Source organism: Phalangium opilio, unplaced genomic scaffold (genome assembly GCF_054372755.1).
Source record: "Phalangium opilio isolate 3A_F unplaced genomic scaffold, DU_Popi_V2 ptg000098l_1, whole genome shotgun sequence".
Lineage (NCBI taxonomy): Eukaryota > Metazoa > Arthropoda > Arachnida > Opiliones > Phalangiidae > Phalangium > Phalangium opilio.
The window spans coordinates 1,979,096-2,001,632 of record NW_028324201.1 but is presented as its reverse complement, the minus strand read 5'-3'; the positions used below and the strand labels follow the sequence as shown (position 1 = coordinate 2,001,632).

Below are 22,537 nucleotides of genomic sequence, written 5' to 3'. Positions count from 1 at the left end.
GCCCTCAGATTCAGAGTATTTTCCAGGGTTAAAACAACTTATCTTACCAAATAAGAACGTTACAATGTATTGCAACTCCTACAACCATACTTTGTTCCCTTTGGGGGTTGGCGCAGCCTGATAGTTTGTGGCAGAAGATGTACTTGGCTCTGGGTTTTCATTGAGAGGTTTATTTGGGGTTTCCTGTTCTGCACTTTTTTCTACCAAAAAATTTCGTTCACTTTGGCTTCAGACACAGAAACACTTTATATTACCATAATTTGGAATATCTAGAAAGGCATTTTGTAGCGCGGTGTCCCCTGTTAATATGGTCTCCTGAAAATCATACTATTGAGTCTACCTATTTTAGAACAATGTAAAATTGACTAAACTTACCTCTGATATTACTTCAAATCCCGCTTCAACTACTGAAGTATTTCCTTCAATGGCCAAATGCCCAATAAGAGCAACTAGACGTTGCTCTAAAGCGGTTAATTCAGAATTATCACCTCCTCCAGTTTTTTTCAATGACATCACCGCCGCTGCTGCCTTTCCTTTTACGTCGGATTTCCAATCAGTAAATGACTATGCAATATATTAGAAAAACTATAATATTGGCACCTTACTAGTTGTTAATTTGGGTATTTTGCGTTTGACTCGCAATAAGAAATGCACATATCCTTCTTCCAAGATCATAATGAGAACATCTTGACACTCACCTTTTTCCATTTAAGTTTATCTTTCACGGCACCTGAGCCTACGTTGTTTAATTTTGAAACCAATTCATCCCACAACCTATCGGAAACAACTTTGGTGAATTCGGATGAGAATTTCTGAGTTGTTAATTGTGGGTGTTTTTCCATAAAATCAGCAATGATTTCTCTTTGAGCTTCGCTCACCCGCGCACCTCTTTTGCTTGCCATGCTATAATAAAATAATGTTAAATTTCTTTCTAAAGTTTGAAAGCCACGAATTCACTCACACGAACCTCTCTTCTTAGAACTAATATCAAATTTTTGAAATTCTTGTAATGCGTCGACTGCTTCTTTCGACTAAAAAACGAAGCTCCGCGATTGGTTGTAAAAATAAACGAAAACAAGTGACTAAAATATAGGTCTCGTTATCCTTTCTCTCTTGTCATAGCACACTCGATCGTTCACGTTCGTAACGACAGTCTACCGATGGATCCTTAGAATACGAATTTCTTTATCGGTAGAAAATTCTCGTTAAGAGCATTGTCGTTACACCTATCACCGTTAGAATTGTCGTTAGCCTAACGACTTTCTTAGAATCGAGTCCCAGAAGGTATAAAACCACCACTAAATTCAACAATCTCCGAAGAAGTGAGTGACATACAGAGTGAAAGGAATGAGTCTAATGTCTCTACGGAGTTTGATAAACCAGGAAAAGACAACAATATCTTACATTAGGGTCCTTTAAAGTGTTAGTCACCAAATATCGCTATTTTTAAAACTAAAAGGTTTTATTCCCATCTGAAAGATCAAATCTTTCTGATTCAGAATATCTATTTATATAATGCATTATAATTTTTCAAATATTATTAAAACCCCGGCTTTCGGAACCTACTCGCAGAATTTTTTCAAACTATTTTGAATTTCGCGGTACTCCATATACCCCTGGTGACGTCACGATTCGAGCGCGTGTGAGCACGCGGCACTTCCTATTGCGCCAACCTTAACCCATTAAAATAATATCAAAGATAAAATAAGACTGTGAACCGTCCGCAAACAATCACAACATTTCTGAAACGTCGTCTGCTTATAATGTCTACCTTTCCGTTAAAAGTTTCATTGGTTGATCCCCTTTTCCGGTTTTTTACCGGAAATACGTAAGCGCCGAGAGTAGTTCTATTTTCTCTCATTGGGGGTCGCATATAGGTAACACATTTTTGTCAAGAAGAAAATGCTGGATACATTAGGTCAGTGTGGCTGAGTAACTTATAGAGAGCTAAGATTTGATTCACTCATGGTGTTATATATCTTACTTATAGCTGTTTTCTTTTTACCTCTCCGAGTGACGTATCTGTCGGAGAGGTTCTAATTTCGACGTGTGTGTGAGGGTGTCTGTCTGTTGTTACACCCCACGGGGCGTACTATTAGCGTCGAAAAGATTAGCATCGAATGAGAATAGCGTCGAAAATTTTATTTTGGAGCAATAGCACCGAATAGAAGGGAATCGAAAATCTTAGCATCGAATAGCATAGTGTCGAAAGGAATAGCATCGAGGGCGTCAAGCCCGCCATTGGAATAGTTTCGAAAATATTTTAGAAAATTTGGATTAATGGCTAAAGGAATATCGTTGAATTTATGTGAATGAGATTAGTATCGAAAAGATTTGTATTTAAATAAGCCAATACTTGACATTTGCTCATCAGTGAAAAGTAAGCTTTCACGACCACTGTCCGAATCAATTTTTCCAGCGTAAAAATCCCCTCTGTGCAGGGTTTTAGAATACCAATTTGTACCTCTTTGGTAGGATTTTAACCCAACCAACACTTGATTCGGATTAATTAGACCACGGGGAGTCGACAAAAATCGTGAAAATATTCTAAACCCTCCGCAAGTTGGTCAAAACCTTTTTTGGAAAATTTTAAAATTGCATATTATTATTGAGACCGCTGACCGCCAAAACGCGTTATGTCTCTTTATGGGCCGAGGCTCCCTTTTATGTCCGCGAGGGGTTCGTTTTTACCTCTCCGAGTGACGTAAGTAACTAATTTCGACGTATCTGTCTGTCTGTTGTTACACCTTAGGGGACCGCGTGCGCAGTTGGCAAATCGGGGCAAATGTGTTCTCAATATGGGAACCGGAAATTTGGAAAATTGTATTCCACTTATAATGGCTATTACTCCATCGTCTGTCTAACACCGCCATCCTCATGTCTTTTGTCCATCCCTCATGGACACCAGTTTGTACTTACTGGCTTCTAAACACCTCCATCATCCGGTCTTTTATCCATCCCACATGGACACCAGTTTAAACTTACTGGCTTCTAAACACCACCATCATCCGGTCTTTTGTCCATCCCACATGGACACCGGTCTGTACCTACTGGCTTCTAAAGACCACCTTCATGCCCTCTTTTGTCCATCCCACATTAACACCAGTCTGTACAAACTGGCTTCTAAACACCACCATCATCTGGCCTTTTGTCCATCCCACAAGGACACCAGTCTGTGCGCACTGGTGGGGCTTCCACCATAGGTTCATGCAATTGCGCGGTTTTTTTCCTATAGCTGTGATTCGAATACTTTATATACTACCTATTTGAGTAAGGCGAAGCAGCAGTCGTATGCTTCATTTCAAGTCAAGTCTCTCAAGGATGATTAATTGTCCTTTTTTAAAAAGATGTAACGCTCAATAAGGCGAGTAACTAAGGAAGAAAATGTTTAATATTAATTATATTTATTTTAGAATTTAAGAAAATCTTGTTTCTCAAATCAAATTTAATATGAAAAGAGTTAAGAAGCAGTCTATGTGATTGTCTGTGTGTGTCCGTCCGTTGCTACACTACTGCGCCGCGTCAGCAGTTCGCCTTGTGTTGATGTGTAAAGAAATCCTACAGAACCTTAATATTTCCTTTTTTTCCTAATATAAAGTGAATATGTGAAAATATTTTTCGTAATTACGATGCCTTTCGTAGTTTTGTAGCTTTAAAGCTCTGTTTCATTTGGATATTACATGGATATTTTTAATATTCATAAGATATTTTTAATATTCATAGGATATTTTTAATATTCCAAGGATATTTTTAATATTCCAAGGATATTTTTAATATTCCAAGGATATTTTTAATATTCCAAGGATATTTTAATATTCCAAGGATATTTTTAATATTCCAAGGATATTTTTAATATTTCTAGGATATTTTTAATATTCCAAGGATATTTTTAATATTCCAAGGATATTTTTAATATTCCAAGGATATTTTTAATATTCCAAGGATGTTTTTAATATTCCAAGGATATTTTTAATATTCATAGGATATTTTTAATATTCCAAGGATATTTTTAATATTCCAAGGATATTTTAATATTCCAAGGATATTTTTAATATTCCAAGGATATTTTTAATATTCCAAGGATATTTTTAATATTCCAAGGATATTTTTAATATTCCAAGGATATTTTTAATATTCCAAGGATATTTTTAATATTCCAAGGATGTTTTTAATATTCCAAGGATGTTTTTAATATTCCAAGGATATTTTTAATATTATTATTTGAAATGGTTGTTTATATATTACATAAGCTATACAACATATGTATATAGTATAATCCTTGCTATAGTGTTTACATAAAGAAAGTTAAAGCCTGGACTCCGTCGGGTAAATAGGCTTAGTGAACCAAAGAGGAAATAATTGACACCCGAGATTTAGTAAATTATGGGTTTTGATTTTCTTGTCTGTAATGAAGAGACATTAACGGTTCAGAGTGAACCGAAAGTTAAGTACACATTTAGATAAGGTCATGTTTTTATAATAGAAGCATGAGTGAATAATATGTTAGCTCCCTATAAGTTACTCAGGCTCCATAGGCGTAATGTATCCATCGATTTCTTCTTAATTCGCCCGCTCGTAAAAAAAATCCGAATGTTGCGCTATCTCTTGTCGAAAAAAATCCCGCTCGTACGGCTCCTCGACCTCGAGTCGTCGGCTACTTTTTCACCAAGGGTGTGTTTTAGTCGTGAATGTTTATGTTTTAACAATTTTACATTAAATCATGACGTTTGTGTCAGTACTGAGACAAAAAATTGCAGGAACTCTATGCAAATTACCGATATTGATAAAGAATCATGAGAGTTGTTATTGTGACTTGAAACCAGAAAATTATACAACTGAGCTAAATCCAATCCACTGATCTCTTAACTGTTTTCTTAACCGAGGCTACTGAGCGAAATATTCGGCTGCTTACATAGCTCCGATATCATTGGCAAGCTTCCACTACACGCGCTTCCGGGGAAAAACCGGAAAGAAGTGTAAATAAGATTTTCGTTCACGTGGCGGCCGCAGAGCGTCGCATATAATTGGAAAGCCGAGAAAACGCTGGAGTATACAAATGAATTGCCTGAGTAACTTATAGGGAGCTAACATATTATTAACTCATGATAGAAGTAAGCACCATGGTGGCAATTAGATCAGTGAAAGGGCTAATCGTAATCGGGTTGTAGCTTCGGAGTTTTCATTCTTGTTATGGTACGCATTGACTTTCATTGCGTCTAACCACAAATCAGCTTTGGTGATATGTAACGTTAACACTCGCGTTGGCAAACTAAGAATATATATGAGGTGAAACGAGACAATAGTATTTATACTACAAAACCCATTGTGAATGTAGCAATGAGAATATAGGGTTAACAGTTGAGGCGTAGACAACTTGGCCTTTTCAAACACATAAAGGTTATATTTCTCCCAAAGTTTACAATTAATTTCCAGTTTTTTCCCCATTGACTGATTTCATGTGTCTAAGGCACATTCTTATTGGATGTAAAATGTCATCTGCTTTACTATATACTCTCTGGTTCACGGGTAGTTGAGCGGTTTTCAATAGAGCGTTTTGGAATAAAACGGTTCCCAAAACAGCGGTGTGCAAAACTGCGTGGAAGCAAAACCGCGGTTGCTGTTTCCGCGTTTCTCAATACAGCGTTATTTCACAAAACAGCGGTTGCTGTTTCCGCCCAAACTGTGCTTGATAGGGAGGGAAATCTCTATTATAATAAGTATATAGAACAAAGAACAATATTATGCAAAAAGGAGTAATGTTATATCGGAAGTAAATATAAAATATAATTTTTTGGAAAAGGCATATTATTTTGGGAAGTCAAAGAAGATAAACAACAATATTTTGGAAAATGCGTACGAAACAACGCTCAAGATATAAACGCTGTAATCAAAATGCGCTAAAACGAGAAATGGCTATAATGGCAAACGCGTTTATGAAAAAGCCGTTTTGGACAATGCTGTTTTGATAACACGCCCAATCGATAGCATACCATATTCTCTATGCTTGGAATACTGCTTTAATAATTCGTAAATTTTTACTTCAAAAAAAAAGAGAGAAATAATTCCTAATCTATGTAAATAAGTTTGAAAGTAGTCCTCTTGACTCGGAGAGGTAATAATTTGGTTTTTCCAACTTTTTTCTCTACTAGAGGGGTGTTCCCCTTTCCTCCGCTAGTGTTCCTCATTTCCTCCGCTAGAGGGGTGTTCCCCCTTTCTTCTAGTGCAGGTCAACGGGAGAGGGTTTACATATTTGTGCTTTTAGAGCAGTTTTGAGTAAGGTTCACGGCGTAACGGATCAACTCGGGAGACCAAGTGGCGAAGTTTATTTACATTAAGCTGTTGCTAGAGTGAACACAATGTCTGATCATTCAGTCACGTGATAGCCTCAGTCTTATCAATAATTTTTCAATCTTGGTTCTAATCACGACATTTTTAATTTATATGCATGGAAAGGAAAGTAGGGAACGAGGTTTTTATACGATGCAATAACGCAGTTTAGGATGATTTTGAGTTTTTGAGGGGAGGAATCGATGAGTTTTTTATGGAGAAAAGTTGCAGTTTAGACAGATAGATCAAAGTTTACTAATTGGTGGCGCGCCTGGAGGAGACAGATCGCAGATTATACAGGGTTAAAGGAGGGAGAACGATGTTTTCTTTTCCTGAGAATAATCTCCGTTTGATGTATTTCATTGAGATTCATACACTGTTGGAAAAATAGGTGTTTCATGGGTGTTTGGAAATACCTTGATGTATTTATATGTATACTCTTTTAAGAGTGTTTTTTAACTGAGATGGGGTTTTCTAGTGCTAGTTGACTCTTTTTAGGTATTTGTTAAAGGAAATGGTGATTCACGGGTACGTAGAAACACCTCTAGGTTTTTTTAACTCTTTCAGGTGTGCTGTAATATGAATAGTTTTTTGTTTCACTTCGTAAGTGTTCTATCAACGGGTACTTAGAAAAACGGTAGGGTCTTAAATGACCCTTATTGAAATGTTTTTAATATAAAACTGTTTGAAGGTTTCGGATAAACAATGTTTGGGCTTTACTTAACAATGTTTTAGCTGATATGGTGTTTTTTAAGTGAAATGTTTTTCGATATTAGCCAAGAGGAAAATCATCTACAAATTCTACCTGCATCCTAAAAATATTCCAAAGATTTTATATATCAAAATTTGTTTATATTCCTTCCGGTATACTCCTATTACATAGAATCCCCTTTTCATCGAATTCAGATTTCTACAATTGTAGCCAAAATTTAAACAATTTATAGCCCAAAGAGCGATTTTCTACTGAATGGGAATATTTCTATGGAAGATCTTTCGACAGAATGGGATGGGTTTAAACATGAAAAATCATAGCGTTTTCCTTGAGTTGCCGAGCTCCAGTAGCACAATGGATAAAGTGATTTGGATGATCGAAGAAGTTAAGCAGCATCGAGCGCCGTCAGTACTTGCGAGGGTGATCTCTTGAAGGTTAGGTTAGGTTACGTTAGGTATGGTTAGGTTAGGGTTAGACCATTTCTAAAAATGGATGTTATTTACGGAAATTTATTGAAGAATGTTATTTGCTGCAATATCAAGAAGTTTAATAAGAAAATCAATTTTATTTTTAGGTTTGGGTTGGGTTGGGTTGGGTTAGGTTTGGTTAGGTTATGTTAGACAATTTCCAACAATGAAAATTATTTACTGAAATTTATTGAAGAATGTTATTGTTGAATATACATATTATTTGCAGCAATATCAAGAAGTTTTATAAGAAAATCAATTTTATTTTTAGGTTAGGTTAGGTTTGGTTTGGTTTGGTTAGGAAAGGTTAGGTTATTTTAGGTAAAGTTTGGTTAGGTTAGGTTAGGTTAGGTAAAAGTTTGGTTAGGTTAAGTTAGGTTAGGTTTGGTTTGGTTCGGTTAGGTTTGGTTAGACAATTTCCAACAATGAAAATTATTTACTGAAATTTATTGAAGAATGTTATTGGTGAACATACATACTACTTGCTGCAATATCAAGAAGTTTAATAACAAAATCAATTGAAAAATAGGAATGAAAGGAAAATTCATGATTGTTAAACCGCCCAAATTGCGGTATTCGGTCGAACAAGACATTCGATCCAATGGAATTCGACCCAATGGTAGACAGTCATTTCTTCGGACTACCTTATACCAAATATTTGAAGGAATTCATACTTGTTTTCATTTTAATAATTCTCGGGGAGTTCAATATGCTTGAATGTCTTGGAATTAGAGGAATTCATTTTAAATTCCCCTTGACAAAGGTTTTTATCTCTCCGAGTGACGGTGACGTCACGAAGAGCAGTGGCGCCGCCAGGATTTTTTTACAGATAGGCTAAGGAAGATTTGGGGGCCCCTTATAAAATTTCAAGAGAAAAATTTAGTTGCACAGCCTTGATAATATTAAATTAAAAACTATTTTATCATATTATTCATAAAGAGAAATTTGCGAAAATAATAAAAACACGGAGTCGGAGAGAGAGGGGGATTTTCAGTTAAACACCCTATGAGGTCACTGTGCACTGTCGATGTGGTGAGGAAAAGGAAAATCGGTTTACAAAAGGAGTCTGACCTCGAAGTTTTATGGGGCCAGAAGGAACGGGAGAGAACAAGGTTAGGAAAAGAGCGCGAAACAAACAAGATGACCCAAGGGATGGGCTCATAATTTTAGCCTACTCGTAACGAATAGAAAATTCCAGTGAATAGCTCCTCTATGCGCTACCTTTAAGTGTGACATAATGATAAATAGTAATCCAAACTTCGATTCATTTTCTTCTGTTATAATTATAATAGTGCGACACAAATAGGAAACTTGCGCACCCTTTAACAAAGCAAAAATGATTAATCGTAACGCATAACTAAAACTCTTAATTGAAGTAGAAAAAATCAGACTGATTGGTCCCTCGATGCACTATCTTTAACTGTGTTAAAATGATTGCCCATAATGTGTACATATAAATAACCTTCTCAGGGCTCCCACAGAAATTTCTTAAAATAATAGTGAAAAAAGAGACCTTCGGTAAAAATAGGGTAAAAGAAGGACCAATTTCTTGGAAATAGGAACCAAATAGAGACCAATTCAAAATCAAAATTAGATCTTTATTTGTACGGAAGTATCACAAAAAATGTTGGGAAACCAAAATAAACCTCTCCGAGCCAAGACGAATTTACTTTCTAAACACAGTTCCACCAGCCAATGAGAAAAACCGGAAACACATAGTTCAAATAGGCAAGATATTGCCAAGGTCATTTGTAAAGGTTAAAGCGTTTAATAATTCCCTGTGGATCGGAGTGAGAATAGTTATACTGTTGCAAAAAATTTTAGATGGAATATTACAAACGGGAATTTTTGAAAATAGGGTGGTTTAGAGACCAAATAGCGATTTTAGGGTGGTTTAGAGACCTACCCAAAAAGTAGAGACTTTTAGGTATTTTAGAGACCAGATGGGAGCCCTGCCTTCTTTTATAATTGTAATAGTGCGACACAAACAGAAAACTTGAGTGAGTAGCCCCAAAATAACGCATACCTAAACCTTATTTGAAGTACAGAAAATCTAAGTGATTAGCCTTTCGTTTCCCTGACCTAAATATAATTACCTGGGCCAAAATCCGTACGTTCATAAATTTACTTATGTTAAAATTGTAATACACTAAATTAAAAATATAAAGATACTATATACTTCCTTTCGCTTTTAAAATTATTATCGCTTTCTGGAGAAATACACGTAAATTCTGGGATCGTGATAAACACCGCCTTAAGACCATTCAAAAAATATACCATCAATATATACTTGCTTTTGCATTTAAAGTTAACCTTGATTCCCTTGAATGTTTTAATAGAGGAGCGGGATTGAATGCGTGAAATCCTTATTGTCGACGGGTGACAGTAATTTTAAAGGGAGAGTTTACAACCTTCCATTATATTAAGGCAATCCAATAATCGTTTCTTTCGCTTTAGATATATCGAGGAAACGTAAAACAATTCACAATTATTAACCTCACTTGTACAATAGAGTGAAAGGCTTAAACTTACTATTAAACAAAAACGTCTTTGTTTGGACCAAGACCGAAAAAAGCAACGATATGAGTGAGGTTTATCAATTGACTGAAGTTCAGATATTAAAATTGTTCATTTAGAATTTTTAGTAGTTTAATCCTTAATCACTATTTAATTCAATCAACTGATTTTACTCTTAATCGATCTATTCTCTCTAAATTTATTCAAAAAATTGCATATCTCCGCTTTTTCAAGAACAATTACATTTTCCGAAAACATTTTATCAGAAGGGAATAAGAGAGAAGGGAGACATTGGAGCCTGCTTTGGTAACGAGAGTCCGACCAACCTCAAGAAAACAGCGAAAACTTTGCGCGAGTACACAGCTTTTAACCAATTTACTGCAAATATAGTTCTTCAAGTTCTACGCGGTATCAGGCGGCCTATTTTTCTGCTAGATTTACATTCTCCAAAGGGCTGTCGATGTTTCGTTCCTGTGTAATTATAACCTCAAGTATGTATTTTATTGAAATTCTTTTTATTTTTTAATATTAATTCAGAATTATTAGTTTTCATCTATTTATTACCTTCATATTATCTGATTTTGGTATGTTCTCAATTCCAGTGTATCTAAATTAATTGCACAGCTTAATTTCGTTTATCAACATGAAATTCGGCCATTTTTATCTCCTTCAATTTAAAGTTGTAAACAAAACTACTTTTTGTTCGTCAACCGAGACGTCACCGCTAAGACAGAAGTTAGATAGCCAATCAGTGAAGGGTAGTTGATTTGAGATGAGTAAGACTGCTGTTACGAGTGTAAAGCATTATGGAGATATAAAATGTGTCCCTTCTTTTTTATTCCCTTCTGATTTTATCATGAAATTAATTATTTTGAAGGGAGTACGTTTAGAGGGATCAATAATTAATATTTAAAATATTCTACTGAATTTCTAAGAAAAGCACCCATACACTGCAAACACGGATGATTGCAAAATATTATATCATAACTCATTTAGAGTAAAGTGATTTATGTATTAATTCCGCTGAAAAGAATATAAAATGACATTGTACAGTACTGAGAAATGTTTCTTTTTATGGAATCTTTACACTAACCTTTGGTTATTTTTATGCTTACATAATATTTTTCCAGTCCATGAAAGAGAGCTACCTACTAAAAGCAACCACATGGGACAAAAGTTGTTCCTTTTCCTTTGGTAAACGACTTCACTTTATTAGTCCGAGCAAAATAAATTACTCTTAATCATATTTTATCGAGTATCAGTCTTCACAACAAATTGTCCATTGAAAAACATTTTGGTGCAAACTTGAAAATTTCTCAAGCCACTAATATTTCAACCAATGTCCGTCAAGGTGCTTACAAGTTAAGGAACATTGATACGAAATCCCTTCAAAATAATTCATTTATGATAAAATGTTTTCGGAAAGTAAGTGTTCTTGAAAAAGCGAAGATATGCAATTTTTTGAATAAACTTAGAGGGAATAGATCGATTAAGAGTAAAATCAGTTGATTGAATTAAATAGTGATTAAGGATTAAACTACTAAAAATACTTAAAAAAAATTTTAATATCTGAATTCAGTCAATTGATAAACCTCACTCATATCGTTGGTTTTTTCGGTCTGGGTCCAAACAAAGACATTTTTGTATAATATCTGTCACTTCAGTCTTACGGCGGTAGTCAACTCTTAACAGGCTGAAAAAAGTCATTTCCCGTCGCTATTTTCTAAGGAACCAAATATGCTATTAGTTAGCGGTTTTGAATAAAATATAAATCGAAATCATCTTTGATGATGGCACGAGATATTAGTGAGTATTAATTAAAATTAATAGCCTCTTCAAAACCGTAAAGTTAATTTCGTAGAACTGTTTACTTCTTAAATAAGTGCATTGATTATGGCTAAAAGTGCGCCTCTTTTTAGGGTAGAAAGAAGCTAAAATACCATTTTTTTTAGAAAATTTGTGGCAATAAACGGCTGTTCTTTAATAACTGGGGCAACTAGAAAATTATGAAGCTAATATACTAACGTAGATAATAGTATGGACTGCGTTCAGATCTAAGCAACATTGTAAATATACTAACGTAGATAATAGTATGGACTGTGTTCAGATCTAAGCAACATTGTACTAACAATAGTATTTGGACATATCGTTAACAAAGTTAATTTTGTCTGTTTTTCATCGAATAAAATGAAAATGTGGGGAAATGTTTTGATAATTGGAGGCAAAATGTAATTCTGTAGCTAGTTAAGACAATTGTAACTCAATATAACGATAATTTTGGTTAATTTTTGCATTTCAAAATGAATTTGATCCTTACTTAGCTAGACGAAAATGGATATATATACTAAGCCAAATCATCTCCACAGCACCGAGCTCAGTATCCTAAGCTTGGAGCAGGTATATCCTGCTGCCTCGAAATCGAGGCTTTAACGGTCTGGAGTGGACCGAAAGTTAATTACACACTTAAATTTTGCATACATTTAAGATTAATGGAATAGTCAGATTTCATTACATGGCCTCTTTTTATCAGGGTTATTAGGGTCATACACATTTTTAACACATTTACGAAAGTGAAAAAACACGTATTCACCACTTGCTTCACGGCGCCATAAATACTCGCATAGGTGCATGTTCAAGTCCTTGGTTTGAACACCTCCTCGACAAATACCAGCTTTTCCAAAATATTGTGCTATTAATTAGCTGCTACCTTTTCCTAAATATTCTCCTTTTAATTAGCTGCTACCTTCTCCTACTAATTAGCTGCCACCTTTTCCAAAATATTGTCCTAATAGTTAGCTTTCACCTTTTCTAAAATATTCTCCTAATAGGTAGCTTTCACCTTTTCCAAAATATTCTCCTATTAATTAGCTGACACCTTTTCCAAAATATTATTGCTAATAAATTGTTCGTGATAAGAGGCGGGCTTTTAATACTCATAAGTAATCTTCGTACCTCCAAACAACGTTGGGTTGGGTTAGGTTAGGATAGATAGGCAGTGTATTTAACTTTCGATCCTAAATGTGTTAAAAATGTGTATGACCCTAATAACCCTGAAAAAAAAATAGAGGCCATGTAATGAAATCTGACTATTCCACTAATCTTAAATGTAGGCATAATTTAAGTGTGTTATTAACTTTCGGTCCACTCCAGACCGTTAAAGCCTCGATTGAGGCAGCAGGATTTACCTGCTCCAAGCTTAGGATACTGAGCTCGGTGCCGTGGAGATGATTTGGCTTAGTATATATATCCATTTTGGTCTAGCTAAGTTATGATCAAAACACATTTTGAAATGCAAAAATTAACCAAAATTATCGTAATATTGAGTTAAAATTGTCTTTACTGGCTACAGAATTACACTCTGCCTCGAATTATCAAAAATATTCCCCACATTTTCATATTATTCGATGGAAAACAGACAAAATTAACTTTGTTAACGGTATGTCCAAATACTATTGTAAGTAAAATGTTGCATAGATCTGAACACAGTCCATACTATTATCTACGTGATCATTTTAGCTGCATAATTTTCTAGTTGCCCCAGTTACTAAAGAAACCCCCAATAAACAAGATAATTAGCAATAATCAGGGGTAAAAACAAATCCAATTCAGTAAAATTTTGGAAAAGGGGAAATATATTCAGTTGATAATTCCAAAAACAGGTGAGCATTTAGCCGCTAATAACAACATAGCCTAACATAAGCCTATCTAAACATTAAGCTGTATCTAAACCTAACATGATCTATTATATCATAAATCAAATGGGTCTTAGGTTGCCTATTTATACCCTTGATGATCTATACATATTTTTGATTATTATAAAAATTTGCCCTAAAATGTTAAACTTACAGTTTTGGAGACTTGGGAGACCACAAAAATCCGAAATTGCGTTCTAACATATGAATGCTCACTGAGAATAGCCAAAATAAAATTAATATATAATTAAACAAGTTGGGAAAACCAAAATATTACCTCTCCGAGTCGGGGAAAAGACAAGTATAAGACTCAATATCGAAATACTAGAGCAACATTTTCTCGCTTTGTTTTGTCTAACGAGGCTTAAGCCATTGAATAGTTTTCTCAACATTGTCAAAATATATAATCATCCGCTAATCCTAGGTTTCATATCATTATTTACAGAGAGTATATAAGTTCTATGTTAAATTTTATTCTCTGATGCATACCACTAACCCGATAACGATTAGCCCTTTCACTGATCTAATTGCTACCATGATGCTTTCTTCTATTATAATATCTAATTCTGATTATTTAAACGTGTATTTAACTTTCGGCTCACTCTGAACCGTTAATATCCCTTCAATACAGACACGATAATCAAAACCCAAAGTTTACTCCACCTCAGGTCTCAATTATTTACTCTTTGGTTCACTAAGCCTATTGCGGATCAAACTTGATTTACCCGACAGAATCCAGGCCTTAGGTTTCTTCTTGAAATAACTAAACCAAGGATTATTCTATATACAGATGTAGTATAGCTTAAGTAATAAGTAAACAGCCATTTCAAATAATAATTTTAAAAAACATCCGTGGAATATCAAAATGAAACAGAGCTTTAAAGCTACAAAAGTACTAAATGCATCGTAATTACGAAAAAGATTTCCACATATTCACTTTATATTATGGAAAAAGTGAAAATTAAGGTTCTGTAGGATTTCTTAACACATCAAAACAAAGCGAACTGCTAACTCGGAGCACTAGTGTGACAACGGACAGACACACAGACAAAAAATAGACTGCTTTTTAACTCTTTCCGTATTAATTTTGAATTGAGAAAAGAGATTATCTTAAATATTAAACTAAATATAATTAGTATTTAATATTTTCTTCGTTTGTTGTTCGCCTTATTGAGCGTTACATCGTTTTAAAAAAGAATAATTAAACAACCTTGAGAGACTTGACTAATATTGACGTTTGAATTGAAGGATATGACTGTTCTTTCGCCTTACTGAAATAGGTAGTATATAAAGGATTCGAATCGCAGCTGTAGATAAAACATCGCAATTGCGTGAACCTTGGAGGAAGACCCCTCCATTGGAAGGCTAGACGTTTCTCGTAACCCTAGCCGATCGCCGCGTATGTCTTAACCTTAAGGATGATGGTGGTGTTAGAAGCCAGGTGTACAGACTGTTGTCCATGTGGGATGGACAGAAACAAAGACCACAAGATGGTGGTGTTAGAAGCCAGGTGTACAGACTGGTGTCCATGTGCGATGGACAAAAACAAAGACCAGAAGATGGTGGTGTTAGAAGCCAGGTGTACAGACTGGTGTCCATGTGCGATGGACAAAAACAAAGACCAGAAGATGGTGGTGTTAGAAGCCAGGTGTACAGACTGGTGTCCATGTGGAATGGACTAAAACAAAGACCAGAAGGTGGTGGTGTTTAGAAGCCAGTAAGTACAGACTGGTGTGCATTTGAAATGGGCGAAAGACTAGAAGATGGTGGTGTTTAGAAGCCAGCAAGTTCAGACTGGTGTCCGTGTGGGGTGGACAAATGAACAGAGTTGTTAGACAGGTAATAGCCTGTAAGTGGAATACAATTTCCGGGACTGTAAATGCGGTCTGGAAATTGAATACACGTTTGCTCCGATTTGCAAACTGCGAACGCGGTCACGTGGGTGTAACAACGGACAGACAGACAGACAGACAGACACGTCGAAATTAGAACCTCTCCGTGACATACGTCACTCGGAGACGTAAAAATAATGAAACCCTGTATAACTCATATGGAAGTGTTCAATTAACTGCGCTTACGTAAACACCACTGTCTTAACTGCCAAGCGAAAACACTTTTTGTCATCTTTCCAGTAGTATTTTAAAGTGTAAAACCTAGGGTTAGGATTTTAGGATATGTTTCTAGCATGAAACGTAGCAGACTATATCAAATTCCAAAACAGAGCTGGAAATCAGCTTTTTTTTATAATCTTAAAGGACGAAAGACGCTGTAAAGAGTATATTACACCGACTTACCAAAATTCAACTTAAGCCTTGGCCAAAACGAACGTCGAAAAATTACTTCAAACGATATTAAAACCTCTATTAACTGTAATTATTTACCTGAATTACTTTTTTAAACGAAAATTGGACCTGATAAAAACAATTTTGGTTTTTAAGGGCGTTATAATTCATTAGAAAATCCAAATAAAGGTGTTAAAGCTCGGATAAAATATCAAAAAAATAATTAGCGTTGCCTTACTGTCGTCTGCTATCATAGCCCACTCGATCACGCGCGTCACGACGCAAGCTGCTCGCGCTCGAGAGCGCGGATCGAGTGGGCTATGCTGCAATGATAAACTTTCTTACTGTCGTCTGCTATGAAATAGGGAATTCGAGGCATAATTAATTAGTTAAATTACAAAAATTAGACTTCATTTATTTAAAAACTAAGCAGGTAAGTTTCTCATATAGTAAATTCTTGTTAATTTGAAAGTATTCCGAAAACTAACTTCGCTGTAGTTTTTCCGTATCGCCTATGACAATTTCCCCAAAAAACCGGGTAAAATGTAATGCTTTTTCTATGGGACGCTAACCCTAAAAAGGTGATTTTTTCGTTTAGCATTACAAACGGGTATCAAGTCATATCTACAAGGGCCTACCGGCCCTGTAGAATAAATTTACTGCAAGAGCTGTAATTTATAAATCGTTCAAATTACAATAGACCACGTCTGGATGGCCGAGCGGTCTAAGGCGCCAGACTCAAGGGGCTTAGTTTCCTTCGTTCACAACGTGAATCTGTGTTTTCTGGTCCTCGTACGAAAGCGTGGGTTCGAATCCCACTTCTGACACGATATATTTTAATAAATTAACTGGAAGAAATGTAATTTATAAAACGTCCAAAATACAAGAGACCACGTCAGTATGGCCGAGCGGTATAAGGCGCCAGACTCAAGGGGCTTACTTTCCTTCGTTCACAACGTGAATCTGTGTTTTCTGGTCCTCGTATGAGGGCGTGGGTTCGAATCCCTCTTCTGACACGATATATTTTAATAAATTAACTGCAAGAGATGTAATTTATAAAACGTCCAAATTACAATAGACCACGTCAGGATGGCCGAGCGATCTAAGGCGCCAGACTCAAGGGGCTTAGTTTCCTTCGTTCACAACGTGAATCTGTGTTTTCTGGTCCTCGTATAAGGGCGTGGGTTCGAATCCCACTTCTGACACGATATATTTTAATAAATTAACTGGAAGAGATGTAATTTATAAAATGTTCAAATTACGATAGACCACGTCAGGATGGCCGAGCGGTCTAAGGCGCCAGACTCAAAGGCTTAGTTTCCTTCGTTCACAACGTGAATCTGTGTCTTCTGGTCCTCGTATAAGGGCGTGGGTTCCAATGCCACTTTTGACACGATATATTTTAATAAATTAACTGCAAGAGATGTAATTTATAAAACGTCCAAATTACAAGAGACCACGTCAGGATGGCCGAGCGGTCTAAGGCACCAGACTCAAGGGGGTTAGTTTCCTTCGTTCACAACGTGAATCTGTGTTTTCTGGTCCTCGTATAAGAGCGTGGGTTCGAGTCCCACTTCTGACACGATATGTTTTATGAAATTAACTGGAAGAGATGTAATTCAAAAAACGTCCAAATTACAAGAGACCACGTCGGGATGGCCGAGCGGTCTAAGGCGCCAGACTCAAGGGGGTTAGTTTCCTTCGTTCACAACGTGAATCTGTGTTTTCTGGTCCTCGTATGAGGGCGTGGGTTCGAATCCCACTTCTGACACGATATGTTTTAATAAATTAACTAGAAGAGATGTAATTTATAAAACGTCAAAATTAAAAGAGACCACGTCAGGACTGCCCAGCGGTCTATGGCGCCAGACTTTAGGGGGTTAGTTTCCTTCGTTCACAACGTGAATCAATGTTTTCTGGTCCTCGTATGAGGGCGTGGGTTCGAATCCCACTTCTGACACGAAATATTTTAATAAATTAACTGCAAGAGATGTAATTTATAAAACGTCCAAATTACAAGAGACCACGTCAGGATGGCCGAGCGGTCTAAGGCGCCAGACTCAAGGGGGTTAGTTTCCTTCGTTCACAACGTGAATCTGTGTTTTCTGGTCCTCGTATGAGGGCGTGGGTTTGAATCCCACTTCTGACACGATATATTTTAATAAATTAACTGGAAGAAATGTAATTTATAAAACGTCCAAAATACAAGAGACCACGTCAGTATGGCCGAGCGGTCTAAGGCGCCAGACTCAAGGGGCTTACTTTCCTTCGTTCACAACGTGAATCTGTGTTTTCTGGTCCTCGTATGAGGGCGTGGGTTCGAATCCCTCTTCTGACACGATATATTTTAATAAATTAACTGCAAGAGATGTAATTTATAAAACGTCCAAATTACAATAGACCACGTCAGGATGGCCGAGCGATCTAAGGCGCCAGACTCAAGGGGCTTAGTTTCCTTCGTTCACAACGTGAATCTGTGTTTTCTGGTCCTCGTATAAGGGCGTGGGTTCAAATCCCACTTCTGACACGATATGTTTTAATAAATTAACTAGAAGAGATGTAATTTATAAAACGTCAAAATTAAAAGAGACCACGTCAGGAGGGCCCAGCGGTCTAAGGCGCCAGACTTTAGGGGGTTAGTTTCCTTCGTTCACAACGTGAATGTGTGTTTTCTGGTCCTCGTATGAGGGCGTGGGTTCGAATCCCACTTCTGACACGATATATTTTAATAAATTAACTGGAAGAGACGTAATTTATAAAATGTTCAAATTACGATAGACCACGTCAGGATGGCCGAGCGGTCTAAGGCGCCAGACTCAAAGGCTTAGTTTCCTTCGTTCACAACGTGAATCTGTGTTTTCTGGTCCTCGTATAAGGGCGTGGGTTCCAATGCCACTTTTGACACGATATATTTTAATAAAATAACTGCAAGAGATGTAATTTATAAAACGTCCAAATTACAAGAGACCACGTCAGGATGGCCGAGCGGTCTAAGGCACCAGACTCAAGGGGGTTAGTTTCCTTCGTTCACAACGTGAATCTGTGTTTTCTGGTCCTCGTATAAGAGCGTGGGTTCGAGTCCCACTTCTGACACGATATGTTTTATGAAATTAACTGGAAGAGATGTAATTCAAAAAACGTCCAAGTTACAAGAGACCACGTCGGGATGGCCGAGCGGTCTAAGGCGCCAGACTCAAGGGGGTTAGTTTCCTTCGTTCACAACGTGAATCTGTGTTTTCTGGTCCTCGTATGAGGGCGTGGGTTCGAATCCCACTTCTGACACGATATATTTTAATAAATTAACTGCAAGAGATGTAATTTATAAAACGTCCAAATTACAATAGACCACGTCAGGATGGCCGAGCGGTCTAAGGCGCCAGACTTAAGGGGCTTAGTTCTTTCGTTCACAACATGAATCCGTGTATTCTGGTCCTCGTTTGAGGGCAAGGGTTCAAATCCCACTTCTGACACGATATATTTTAATAAATTAACTGCAAGAGATGTAATTTATAAAACGTCCAAATTACAATAGACCACGTCAGGATTGCCGAGCGGTCTAAGGCGCCAGACTTAAGGGGCTTAGTTCTTTCGTTCACAACGTGAATCCGTGTATTCTGGTCCTCGTTTGAGGGCAAGGGTTCAAATCCCACTTTTGACACGATATGTTTTATGAAATTAACTAGAAGAGATGTAATTTATAAATCGTCCAAATTACAAGAGACCACGTCAGGATGGCCGAGCGGTCTAAGGCGCCAGACTCAAAGGCTTAGTTTCCTTCGTTCACAACGTGAATCTGTGTTTTCTGGTGCTCGTATAAGGGCGTGGGTTCTAATCGCACTTTTGACACGATATATTTTAATAAATTAACTGCAAGAGATGTAATTTATAAATCGTCCAAATTTCAAGAGACCACGTCAGGATGGCCGAGCGGTCTAAGGCGCCAGACTCAAGGGGCTTAGTTTCCTTCGTTCACAACGTGAATCTGTGTTTTCTGGTCCTCGTATAAGGGCGTGGGTTCGAATGACACTTCTGACACGATATGTTTTATGAAATTAACTAGAAGAGATGTAATTTATAAAACGTCCAAATTACAATAGACCACGTCAGGATAGCCGAGCGGTCTAAGGCGCCAGACTCAAGAGGCTTAGTTTCCTTCGTTCACAACGTGAATGTGTGTTTTCTGGTCCTCGTATGAGGGCGTGGGTTCGAATATCACTTTTGACACGATATATTTTAATAAATTATTTGCAAGAGATGTAATTTATAAAACCTCCAAATTACAAGAGACCACGTCAGGAAGGCCGAGCGGTATAAGGCGCCAGACTCAAGGGGCTTACTTTCCTTCGTTCACAACGTGAATCTGTGTTTTCTGGTCCTCGTATGAGGGCGTGGGTTCGAATCCCACTTCTGACACGATATATTTTAATAAATTAACTGGAAGAAATGTAATTTATAAAACGTCCAAAATACAAGAGACCACGTCAGGATGGCCGAGCGGTCTAATGCGCCAGACTCAAGGGGCGTACTTTCCTTCGTTCACAACGTGAATCTGTGTTTTCTGGTCCTCGTATGAGGGCGTGGGTTCGAATCCCACTTCTGACACGATGTATTTTAATAAATTAACTGCAAGAGATGTAATTTATAAAACGTCCAAATTACAATAGACCACGTCAGGATGGCCGAGCGGTCTAAGGCGCCAGACTCAAGGGGCTTACTTTCCTTCGTTCACAACGTGAATCTGTGTTTTCTGGTCCTCGTATGAGGGCGTGGGTTCGAATCCCACTTCTGACACGATATATTTTAATAAATTAATTGCAAGAGATGTAATTTATAAAACTTCCAAATTACAATAGACCACGTCAGGATGGCCGAGCGGTCTAAGGCGCCAGACTCAAGGGGCTTAGTTTCCTGCGTTCACAACGTGAATCTGTGTTTTCTGGTCCTCGTATGAAGGCGTGGGTTCGAATCCCACTTCTGACACGATATATTTTAATAAATGATTTGCAAGAGATGTAATTTATAAAATCTCCAAATTACTAGAGACCACGTCAGGATGGCCGAGCGGTCTAAGGCGCCAGACTCAAGGGGCTTACTTTCCTTCGTTCACAACGTGAATCTGTGTTTTCTGGTCCTCGTATGAGGGCGTGGGTTCAAATCCCACTTCTGACACGATATATTTTAATAAATTAACTGGAAGAAATGTAATTTATAAAACGTCCAAAATACAAGAGACCACGTCAGGATGGCCGAGCGGTCTAAGGCACCAGACTCAAGGGGCTTACTTTCCTTCGTTCACAACGTGAACCTGTGTTTTCTGGTCCTCGTATGAGGGCGTGGGTTCGAATCCTACTTCTGACACGATATATTTTAATAAATTAACTGCAAGAGATGTAATTTATAAAACGTCCTAATTACAATAGACCACGTCAGGATGCCCGAGCGGTCTAAGGCGCCAGACTTAAGGGGCTTAGTTCTTTCGTTCACAACGTGAATCCGTGTATTCTGGTCCTCGTTTGAGGGCAAGGGTTCAAATCCCACTTCTGACACGATATGTTTTATGAAATTAACTAGAAGAGATGTAATTTATAAATCGTCCAAATTACAAGAGACCACGTCAGGATGGCCGAGCGGTCTAAGGCGCCAGACTCAAGGGGCATAGATTCCTTCGTTCACAACGTGAATCTGTGTTTTCTGGTCCTCGTATAAGGGCGTGGGTTCGAATGACACTTCTGACACGATATGTTTTATGAAATTAACTAGAAGAGATGTAATTTATAAAACGTCCAAATTACAATAGACCACGTCAGGATAGCCGAGCGGTCTAAGGTGCCAGACTCAAGAGGCTTAGTTTCCTTCGTTCACAACGTGAATCTGTGTTTTCTGGTCCTCGTATGAGGGCGTGGGTTCGAATATCACTTCTGACACGATATATTTTAATAAATTATTTGCAAGAGATGTAATTTATAAAACCTCCAAATTACAAGAGACCACGTCAGGAAGGCCGAGCGGTATAAGGCGCCAGACTCAAGGGGCTTACTTTCCTTCGTTCACAACGTGAATCTGTGTTTTCTGGTCCTCGTATGAGGGCGTGGGTTCGAATCCCACTTCTGACACGATATATTTTAATAAATTAACTGCAAGAGATGTAATTTATAAAACGTCCAAATAACAATAGACCACGTCAGGATGGCCGAGTGGTCTAAGGCGCCAGACTTAAGGGGCTTAGTTCTTTCGTTCACAACGTGAATCCGTGTATTCTGGTCCTCGTTTGAGGGCAAGGGTTCAAATCCCACTTCTGACATCATATGTTTTATGAAATTAACTAGAAGAGATGTAATTTATAAATCGTCCAAATTACAAGAGACCACGTCAGGATGGCCGAGCGGTCTAAGGCGCCAGACTCAAGGGGCTTAGTTTCCTTCGTTCACAACGTGAATCTGTGTTTTCTGGTCCTCGTATAAGGGCGTGGGTTCGAATGACACTTCTGACACGATATGTTTTATGAAATTAACTAGAAGAGATGTAATTTATAAAACGTCC

The 22,537-nt window shown here is 37.3% G+C and overlaps 6 non-coding genes across 6 annotated transcripts; all 6 read left to right on the top strand.

Moving 5' to 3' along the window:
- The first annotated feature begins 17,646 nt into the window (after positions 1 to 17,646).
- TRNAL-CAA (transfer RNA leucine (anticodon CAA)) lies at positions 17,647 to 17,768 on the top strand. Its single transcript has 2 exons — positions 17,647 to 17,684; positions 17,723 to 17,768. It is a non-coding gene; the product is annotated as a tRNA-Leu (tRNA).
- Positions 17,769 to 18,024: 256 nt separating this feature from the next.
- On the top strand, positions 18,025 to 18,146 carry TRNAL-CAA (transfer RNA leucine (anticodon CAA)). The gene is made up of 2 exons: positions 18,025 to 18,062; positions 18,101 to 18,146. It is a non-coding gene; the product is annotated as a tRNA-Leu (tRNA).
- Positions 18,147 to 19,157: 1,011 nt separating this feature from the next.
- TRNAL-CAA (transfer RNA leucine (anticodon CAA)) lies at positions 19,158 to 19,279 on the top strand. The gene is made up of 2 exons: positions 19,158 to 19,195; positions 19,234 to 19,279. It is a non-coding gene; the product is annotated as a tRNA-Leu (tRNA).
- Positions 19,280 to 20,666: 1,387 nt separating this feature from the next.
- On the top strand, positions 20,667 to 20,788 carry TRNAL-CAA (transfer RNA leucine (anticodon CAA)). The gene is made up of 2 exons: positions 20,667 to 20,704; positions 20,743 to 20,788. It is a non-coding gene; the product is annotated as a tRNA-Leu (tRNA).
- Positions 20,789 to 20,855: 67 nt separating this feature from the next.
- TRNAL-CAA (transfer RNA leucine (anticodon CAA)) lies at positions 20,856 to 20,977 on the top strand. The gene is made up of 2 exons: positions 20,856 to 20,893; positions 20,932 to 20,977. It is a non-coding gene; the product is annotated as a tRNA-Leu (tRNA).
- A 67-nt stretch (positions 20,978 to 21,044) lies between these two features.
- On the top strand, positions 21,045 to 21,166 carry TRNAL-CAA (transfer RNA leucine (anticodon CAA)). The gene is made up of 2 exons: positions 21,045 to 21,082; positions 21,121 to 21,166. It is a non-coding gene; the product is annotated as a tRNA-Leu (tRNA).
- Positions 21,167 to 22,537: the final 1,371 nt, after the last annotated feature.